Here is an 11316-nt window from a genome sequence, read left to right on the forward strand (position 1 = left end):
TGTACACATACATAGTAGAATATTTCTAATGCAAAGAAAATGCCGAAAAAAAGATGAGAGTAATTCTTGGATAAACATTTCAATAGAAAAAGAGTTCTAACCTCTGAACTATCCATGAATAAACAATGCCGGCACTATTTCATATCTTTTTCATCCCATCTATTACTATCTCAGATATTCTACCTCGATTCCTTTTGTCCCAACTTAAAACAGTGACTTAAATGCAGAACTATTCACTGTCGGAATGGAGACGAAAAAACGCTGTCTGTGGCTGCTTGCTATTAAGTAACAGCATAAAAAAGCTATTTAAATTCTAATTCTGCCCAGAAAGGATCACATTACGTATACAGATAAAACAGCCGCAGAAGGGTTAGATGCCACCAGTCAAAATGGTAAGATAACAATTCTCTCCTGAGGATTTAAAGTGCAACATATTATCCCGCTTCATATTTTTAAGGCAAAAATAATAAGACATGCAAACAGGATTCTTGACAACACGCTATATACGTGAAGGCTTTCTCAGCTGCAGTGAGAATATATCACAAGACATATTGCCCGAAAGGTATTTTCATATATAACAACCCCTTATTTGCTGTGAAAACAGGTTCAATCAGATGGTGTGCCGGGAATGTTTACCAGCTGAAGGAAAACTGGTGAGAAAGCATATTTCCCAGTCTACTGTATACATAGCTCCTCCATCACAGCACGTTTGAGACTGTGTTCACACATTGTGGTCATATGGCAAATAACATGATGTGACTGCAATGTGTGAACACAACCTAAAGATTGCTCACTCCTCCAGATCCTCGCTATTAAAAGTTAAGCTACACTTACACACATTTTAGTAAAATGCCTACACAGCAGTATCTGTCTGTATACCTGCTCCCTATGTTTGTAAGAAATCTAATAGTGGAGCAGCAGCAGAGAAAATGTAGTTGCCTTTGTCTTTAATTGTTAGGTACTGACTCTCCTTGTGGGTATTCAAGTGGTGAAAACTGAGCACTTACCTCTCCTCCAGAAGGAAGAAAACTATCTTTACATTGCTACAGATAGATCAATATTCTGTAAGTTAAGGTCCAATCTATTAAAGAGCCTAGTACATGACCAGGGATATTAGCCAAACCAGAGGCAAATATCTACACCAGCTGATCTACAATAAGAGAACCAGTACCTTCCATGTACATGACCAGGGATATCATCCAAACCAGACATATATACCTACACCGGCTGGTCTACAATAAGAGAACCAGTACCTTCCATGTACATGACCAGGGATATCATCCAAACCAGACATATATACCTATACCGGCTGGTCTACAATAGGAGAACCAGTGCCTTCCATGTACATGACCAGGGATATCATCCAAACCAGACATATATACCTACACCGGCTGGTCTACAATAGGAGAACCAGTGCCTTCCATGTACATGACCAGGGATATCATCCAAACCAGACATATATACCTACACCGGCTGGTCTACAATAGGAGAACCAGTACCTTCCATGTACATGACCAGGGATATCATCCAAACCAGACATATATACCTACACCGGCTGGTCTACAATAGGAGAACCAGTACCTTCCATGTACATGACCAGGGATATCAGCCAAACCAGACATATATACCTACACCGGCTGGTCTACAATAGGAGAACCAGTACCTTCCATGTACATGACCAGGGATATCATCCAAACCAGAGAGATATACCTACACCGGCTGGTCTACAATAGGAGAACCAGTACCTTTCATGTACATGACCAGGGATATCAGCCAAACCAGACATATATACCTACACCGGCTGGTCTACAATAGGAGAACCAGTACCTTCCATGTACATGACCAGGGATATCATCCAAACCAGACATATATACCTACACCGGCTGGTCTACAATAGGAGAACCAGTACCTTCCATGTACATGACCAGGGATATCATCCAAACCAGACATATATACCTACACTGGCTGGTCTACAATAGGAGAACCAGTACCTTCCATGTACATGACCAGGGATATCAGCCAAACCAGAGATGTATATCTACACCAGCTGATCTACAATAGGAGAACCAGTACCTTACAAGAGCCCTCTTCAAAGACATCTCCCCGAGTCAACCACAACCCAACTGATACTGATACAGCACTGTCTACATATGGGGGTCTCTAATTTGTCACTTTTCAAATCCAACTTTATTGGGTCGGACACTGACTTACAGGGCTGCACTACAGGGACATTTTTTTTTTCCTTCTCAAAGAGAGCCTCACTTTTGCCTTGTAATGTAGTAAGCAGAATGACAATCGTCAGTATAGGGACAATGTCATGTCAAAAGCTAATGTTGGTACAAACCTTTTTTTAAATAATGATACATACTTTAACATTCACTGAGTGTATAGCAGTATCATGCAGTGTATAGCACTACACTGAGTAATACTATTTTGACATGTCACTGAACTTTTATATTGTCAGACACTATTAAAGTGTCTATGAGAACATATCTGAAAATGTTTCAATAAGAAAACGCCCAAGAATGACTATTATATGCCTGACAATCTTGAAGTATGCAGATTAGTAATTGGTTAAACAGAAATAATCAAAATGTCATAGCACAAGGTAAAACAAAGTACCAAACATACAGTGCAATGACACTGCAGTGCCGTTTCCATGTAAACCAGCTAATGGGCTGTACATGCAGACATCACATACCCCCTATGTATTCTGTTCTCCGCCTCTTTTTTTGTGATCTATACCCTTTCAATGCTATTGTTTTGAGAAACTGAAGACACTCATTTCCTAGTCAGCAGGCATCTGATTCACAATAGTAAAAAATACTTTATTCTAGTACTAAACAATTCCTAGTAAAAATACAATGCAGACAGGGTAGTCATAACCTGAACCAAGACTCTCTCTAGCTTAGGTTTTTGGAATTTAAAAGACAGAAAGACAAAGAAAGACCACCTGGACAGCAGCAGCCCTCCCATAGAGGTCAATGACTAGTCTACACTGAGATGTTAGAGGAACCGGCATTCAAGAACCAGAACCCCTGATGTTCATCAGATACTCACCCTCCCAGCAAATGCCTTTACCTCATAGAGGGTGGGAGGAATCTAAAATATAGCTCATGAGAAGTCTTGTAAAACAACTCTAAAATTAGACATCCTCTTAAGGCCATAGAGTATTGCACAAAGGCAAAGGCTGTAAATGTAGTGAGACCACAACGAAGCTTGACCCCCGTTCTTATTTTTTATGCGATTAGAAGTACATGAGAGAAAAATGCCAGACCTTTCAGGTGCCAACAAGGGGGATGGGAGTGGTGGTATGAACAAGTACAGGAACAGGGGCACCATGTTGACTTCTGCTGTAGCTTGCTTTCTGCCATCTGTATTCCTATAGATCCTACAAACAACAAAAACGTGGTTTCAAATGGCTGGAAGTGCTCAACCCCAAATTCCTATAGATCCTATAGTACTGTTTCAGTGGAATGGTGGACATGGATTGCAGTTTGGGGTGATTTATTTTTTAAAGACTATAGACAGAATTCTGTCAAAACTGTGTCTGGCACATGTACGTTGGGTTGGAGCTGGCCTCATGCTTGTGCCTGTTGTATCAGACATTTAGCATGATCCATGCAACAATATAACAGGTACATTGCAGACATAGCTCAAATCAATGGTAGTCTTAACATGGTTCCAAAATCTGTCCCTGGCAACAGGATAAATAGATTTGGCCTAGTGACTGGACAGATTTGCCTAGTAGATAAGTGAATCTATGAGCCAAAAAGAGGAACATCTTAACTTGTCGGCAGCCTCCCCTTCCATATCAGTTAACTAATGTGAGACTTGCTCCCCTCCTGACCTGTTTACCTCGTAAATAACTTTTATGGCAGCATCAGCTTCAGAGAAACAAAATAAAACTGTTGAAATAACACTTTTAGCTGCTATAAAATGCAAACTTCAACAGGATTTTAAACCAAAGAGGGCTTTGTTCATCCGCACACCACAGCAGTTCTGGGGGTAATAACTACCTAAATGGAGGCTATGATTTGGCTTCTAGTGCAGTGAACATACGCAGAGTGTTCCATCCGAGGCTATGACATTTCTTATACAGAGCTTGTAAATGTAATACATCAATTGTCCTCATATCTACACGTACATCCCGGACTGACACAATTACCATAAAGAGATCCCGGCCCCACTGCTGACATCTGTTTTAGTGAATATGTACACTCCATATGTCTTAACAATTATCTTAGACCTCAACATTGTACCTTTCCTCTCTCATCTCTCCTGAACATGTATTAATAAATTGACCACTGGGTGTTACCATTTCCCTTGTCTGGCTCTGTCAATACTGATTGGACAGTATGAATGTAGGGACAAACTTCTAATGGGTAAAACCCATTAATTTTTTTTTTTTTTTTTACATTTCTCTAAGGAATGACAAAGCAATGCAATGAAAAGTCTTATAAAAGGAACATGGCAGGAGAGGTGACGGTTCCTTTACATGACAAAATACAGAAAGATTTTAATGCTAACAATGTAGGTTTGTTCAGGGTCATCTTATTTTTTTACTGTTTTACTGTTTTATCTTTATAGCAAGTTGTGCCAAGATCATGAACCAAGTCCTTAGCTTTCCTATCAAGGAATACTATATCCCATTCTAACACAGGAGTATGATGCTCATATTATCTTCAAGGATGTAAAAACTAAAATTAATTTTAAAGTATGGAGCTTTTCCAACATAAGAATGGTCAGGATGCATAAGCTCCTGAGGCTCTATACAGCACATACTGCCTGGTGATGGTATATGTGGGGACAGGCCATGGACAGTATACAGACTGCTCTATTAAGAATATACCGCCTGGTGATGGTATCTGTGGGGACAGGTCATAGACAGTATACAGACTGCTCTATACAGAATATACCGCCTGGTGATGGTATCTGTGGGGACAGGCCATAGACAGTATACAGACTGCTCTATACAGAATATACCGCCTGGTGATGGTATCTGTGGGGACAGGCCATAGACAGTATACAGACTGCTCTATACAGCATATACCGCCTGGTGATGGTATATGTGGGCACAGGCCATGGACAGTATACAGACTGCTCTATTAAGAATATACCGCCTGGTGATGGTATCTGTGGGGACAGGCCATAGACAGTATACAGACTGCTCTATACAGAATATACCGCCTGGTGATGGTATCTGTGGGGACAGGTCATAGACAGTATACAGACTGCTCTATACAGAATATACCGCCTGGTGATGGTATCTGTGGGGACAGGCCATAGACAGTATACAGACTGCTCTATACAGAATATACCACCTGGTGAGGGTATCTGTGGGGACAGGCCATAGACAGTATACAGACTGCTCTATACAGCACATACCGCCTGGTGATGGTATATGTGGGGACAGGCCATAGACAGTATACAGACTGTTCTATACAGAATATACCGCCTGGTGATGGTATCTGTGGGGACAGGCCATAGACAGTATACAGACTGCTCTATACAGCACATACCGCCTGGTGATGGTATCTGTGGGGACAGGCCATAGACAGTATACAGACTGCTCTATACAGCACATACTGCCTGGTGATGGTATATGTGGGGACAGGCCATAGACAGTATACAGACTGCTCTATACAGCATATACCGCCTGGTGATGGTATATGTGGGGACAGGCCATAGACAGTATACAGACTGCTCTATACAGCACATACCGCCTGGTGATGGTATATGTGGGGACAGGCCATAGACAGTATACAGACTGCTCTATACAGCACATACCGCCTGGTGATGGTATATGTGGGGACAGGCCATAGACAGTATACAGACTGCTCTATACAGCACATACCGCCTGTTGATGGTATCTTTGGGGACAGGCCATAGACAGTATACAGACTGCTCTATACAGCATATACCGCCTGGTGATGGTATCTGTGGGGACAGGCCATAGACAGTATACAGACTGCTCTATACAGCACATACCGCCTGTTGATGGTAACTTTGGGGACAGGCCATAGACAGTATACAGACTGCTCTATACAGCACATACCACCTGGTGATGGTATCTTTGGGGACAGGCCATAGACAGTATACAGACTGCTCTATACAGCACATACCGCCTGGTGATGGCACCTGTGGGAACAGGCCATAGACAGTATACAGACTGCTCTATACAGCATGTACCGCCTGGTGATGGTATCTGTGGGGACAGGCCATAGACAGTATACAGACTGCTCTATACAGCACATACCGCCTGGTAATGGTATCTGTGGGGACAGGCCATAGACAGTATACAGACTGCTCTATACAGCATATACCGCCTGGTGATGGTATATGTGGGGACAGGCCATAGACAGTATACAGACTGCTCTATACAGCACATACCGCCTGGTGATGGCACCTGTGAGGCGGAGAGTCTGATGATAACATTATATCTGGGAGAGTGATTTTAAGACTAGGGTCAGTCTTTAGAAGAGCAAACCATCTCATCTGTGTGAGCAAATCTCCCTATGCAGGCTAAATGAAGAAAAGCACAGCTTCTTGAATACAGTTCAGCTCTTCAGTCACATGAAAAATGTCAAATTTTAAAAGGATCACCGATTTGTGTGGCATCTGCCATCTAGTGCCACCAGAGACCACAGCTGATCACCACCTATAGATCAGCTTGTGAAAAAAGACAATGCATCCCCATCTAGCCTCGGGGAAGGGAGATGCCATTGACAAATGTTATAAAGGAAGCTTACCTGGCATGTACTTTCGATTTTAAAGGCATCCTCTTATTCTGGTACACGTTTAACCAGAGCAGTATTTTGTGAGTTATAGTAATATACTAATACTGATAAATACTTATACTCACAGCACATTTCCCATAAGGGCCTATAAAACTGCAAGCCTATCAACACAATGAACAAACCTTTCTGGCCCTAAAATCTTACATAGAAGAGGTATGATCTCAAGACAAAAAATATATCGAATTTATCATTCATTTATCCCCAATTTATCATTCATTTATCATCACAATTCTTATTTGAGGGATTCACAGTGACACCCATGTATTGCAGTACAACTGGGCATTACTACAACCCATGAATGACCTCACTGCTTCCCTATCAGGGAAAAAGCTAAAGTTCACAATAAAGCCAAGATTTTGACTCTAGGGCCAGCTTATGCTACCCGGTGGAAAACATATTTATTTATTTTTTTTAAATCAACTGGTGCCAGAAAAATTAAACAGATTTGTAAATTACTTGTAAAAAAAAAAATCTTTACTCTTCCACTACTTTTAAGGAGCTGTATGCTACAGAGGAAATTATTTTCTTTTTGAATTTCTTTTTTGTCTTGTTCACAGTGCTCTCTGCTGTCCAGGAACTGTCCAGAGCAGGAGAAAATCCCCATAGAAAACCTATCCTGCTCCTGATATGGGTATCAGGTGTCAGCAGAGAGCACTGCGGACAAGACAAAAAAGAAATTCAAAAATATATATATTTTTTATAGAAGTAATTTACAATTCTATAGAAAATATATAATAGAGAAATTATATGTCCAGTCCTCAAGGATAGTGAAATACAGAAAGAAAGAGATAGCGAAGAAATAAGAATTAGAGATATAGACAAATTGGAGGATAGTGGGTCACAGGTGAAAATATAGAATATGTACAGATATATATAGCAATAAATAATAATAACTTAAATAGAAATACCTGCAGAATGGATAGCTTAAACAATTATGTGCATTTTATTGAATGAAAATTATATAAAAGATTCTATAAAAAAAAAAAACCTGGGCATGGCCCTTGCCCAGGTATTAAGAAATATACTTATTTAAAATAAATTAAAAATAAATTAAAAATATTAGTTGCCAACCTTCTTATAGAAAAATGTATATATATAAAAAAAAAAAAAATATATATATATATATATATATATATATATATATATATATATATATATATAGTGTTCATAAAGGTATTTTATATCAATAGCAGCCAATGTCCAAAGTCAGTATACTGATTATAGTCTGATTTGACAGCCACAGTGGTTAGAATTGTTCATCAAATAGAGCCAACGCACTGGAATAACAGCAAAATAGAAGCAAAGTGTCTGTTAGATGTAACAAATGAGTTGAGCGATACAGTTGTAACATTCACTTCAATTGAAGAGAGCCGGTTGTTATGGGTATGAATGATAACAAAGTTGGAATATTCAGAGCGGTACCTTATTAGAAGGTGTTTTCCAGCAGCTGACCGTCTCCGGAGCGGCAGACTCCGGTGACTGTAACAGATCAGCGCCCGCACGGACTAGAACGAGGGCAACCACAAACCTGGCATGGGTGTAGGGGTTTTTGAAGGTACACTGGTCCAAAATCATGCGATGTTGTTGTCTGTAATGCAGAGCGCTGGCATCCAATATCAGAAGGTGAGTGAATGTAGTCGCGCTGAGCACTGTTCGCCCGTCGGCCTAAGGAGCAGCAATCAGCTGTATGCCAGCGTCCTCGTGGTGTGAATAGCGCGCTATTCAATAGTGGGCCGCAGATTTGGGTACTGCAGCTCTGGCAAGGCGGTATCGGCTGATTTAGTGGCTGGTATGAACAAAAGATGGTTATGGCAATACTTATAAATCGAGGCTAAACGCGTTTCACCACTGTTGTGGTATTCCTCAGTAGCCTTAGTAGCTCCGGAGATGGTCAGCTGCTGGAAAACACGGCGAAGACTTCTAATAAGGTACCGCTCTGAATATTCCAACTTTGTTATCATTCATACCCATAACAACCGGCTCTCTTCAATTGAAGTGAATGTTACAACTGTATCGCTCAACTCATTTGTTACATCTAACAGACACTTTGCTTCTATTTTGCTGCTATTCCAGTGCATTGGCTCTATTTGATGAACAATTCTAACCACTGTGGCTGTCAAATCAGACTATAATCAGTATACTGACTTTGGACATTGGCTGCTATTGATATAAAATACCTTTATGAACATTATATATATATATATATATATATATATATATATATATATATATTTTTTTTTTTTTTTTTTTTATATATACATTTTTCTATAAGAAGGTTATTTTAAATAAGTATATTTCTTAATACCTGGGCAAGGGCCCTGCCCAGGTTATTTTTTTTTTTATAGAATCTTTTATAGAATTTTCATTCAATAAAATGCACATAATTGTTTAAGCTATCTATTCTGCAGGTATTTCTATTTAGGTTATTATTATTTATTGCTATATATGTCTGTACATATTCCATATTTTCACCTGTGACCCACTATCCTCCAATTTGTCTATATCTTTAATTCTTATTTCTTCACTATCTCTTTCTTTCTCTAGTTCACTATCCTTGAGGACTGGACATATAATTTCTCTATTATATATTTTCTATAGATTTCTTGGTCTTGGGGTAATTAGACCACACCAGACACCCTCAGGCTAGATATTGATTGAGCTGTTGTTTTCCACCGGAGTACCCCTTTAAGCTGGGTTCTTTGTAAGATCAATAGGTTGAACTTTGAGTTTCTTTCCAAGCCCTTAAAGGGGTGCTCTGCCTCTAGACATCTTATCCCCTATCCAAAGGATAGGGGATAAGATGTCTGATCTTGGGGGGCCAGCCTCTGGGAACCCCCGGGATCTCATGGCCAGCATCCCGAAGTTCTGAATATTTATGTTTTGAACACCAGCTGTGCTAGGCTGCAGGCGTCTGTGGTCATCACACCTCTTCCACTAATGTCTATAGGAGATATATGGAGAGGGTGTGACAGCTATGGTCGCTCATCATCCGACACTGAGAGGAGTTCGCTCCATGTAAGTGGTTTACCAAGGTGTCGGAGATCATGGAGGGTTCCAGCGGCTGGCCCCTCAGGATTAGACATCTTATCCCCTAAGCTTTGGATAGGGTATAAGATGTCTAAGGGCAGAGTGCCCCTTTAATGACTGGCAGGTACATCCCTCACAGTATTATATTATACATTTATTTAAGATTTCAATGCATCAGAATTGTCTGCAATTGTGAGCAGGACAGACAAATAATGGGCAACCTTAACACCTAAAAATAGTCTACAAAAAAAGCAGTTTTATAATGTTGAAAGCCGCCCAAATCAAAATTGCTTCTTTTATGCTGTTTTAAAGAATTCTTTTTTTTCCTTCAGCACCATACAGATCCTCCAACAGCTGAAAGTGTGTCTTATTTCATGCATGGTGTTGAAAACAATGACTGAACATGGATTTCTCCCCGTCAGGACTAGGTAAACAATATGAAAAGATCCCGTGCTCTATATTTAGCAGTAGCACTTCATTTGATTTGCGTTTCTTTCCTAACATTTCTTGACACCAGTTTTCAGTGTATATTGATTATACATGCAAACAAAATTCACCTGACAGGCTGTATGCAAATGGCGCACTGACAGATTGTAGAAAAAAAAATGAAAGCACTGGAAATACGCATGAGTGTTCTAAGGACCGGGAAAGACCCGGCTGAAATTAACATTTCAATGATGCAGGATTTGCATTTAGTTCAGCGAAAATCCATTTTATCAAAAAATAACTCAGGAATGTGTTTGTACATTTTGCAAAATAACAGCTGGTGAGATTTCAAGTAGCTTTACATAGGTTATAATGTCTTTACTTTTATAGTACGCGTTGGTAATATCTAACTCTGTGCATCAGGCCAATGATAAAAAAAAAAAACTAAAATAAAAAACAGGGCATTGTGTTTAGCCTAAAAATAACATTGTGTAATGTCTGCTAAAAAACATAACCAAATATTCTCGACAGCTGAAACAAAGACAATTGTATCAACAATATGGTACTGAAGGCGTGGTAGAAGACGGAGTTGACTTTGCCACCAGTAAATTGTCACTTGAGTTTATTTCTTATGGGATGATTCGTAAATAACATATTAGACTTTAGTGATGTGACCTATGAGGGCAATAATAACAAAAATTACAATTACCGTATTTTTCGCCATATAAGACACTCCGGCATATAAGACGCACCCAATTTTAAAGGATGAAAATCTAGAAAAAAAAGATTCTGAACCTTCGACCTGCAGACCTCCAGATGTTGCAAAACTACAACTCCCAGCATGCCCGGACAGCCGTTGGCTGTCCGGGCATGCCAGGAGTTGTAGTTTTGCAACATCTGGAGGTCTGTAGGTTGAAGACCACTGGTATACTCACGTGTCCCTGCCGCTCCGGACCCGTCACGCTTGCCCTGGATGTCGCCCTCCATCGCTGTTGCCGTGTCTCTGGGGTGTCCCCGTCACTCCGGAACGTCTCTGCCGCCGGGTATACTCGCTCTCTGTCGC

The 11316-nt window shown here is 40.2% G+C and overlaps 1 protein-coding gene across 1 annotated transcript in view; it reads right to left on the reverse strand.

Moving 5' to 3' along the window:
• CDH2 (cadherin 2) overlaps positions 1-11316 on the reverse strand; it is a 303149-nt gene that overhangs the window by 234872 nt on the left and 56961 nt on the right. The window lies entirely within an intron of this gene.

This window comes from Hyla sarda, chromosome 5, assembly GCF_029499605.1.
Source record: "Hyla sarda isolate aHylSar1 chromosome 5, aHylSar1.hap1, whole genome shotgun sequence".
Lineage (NCBI taxonomy): Eukaryota > Metazoa > Chordata > Amphibia > Anura > Hylidae > Hyla > Hyla sarda.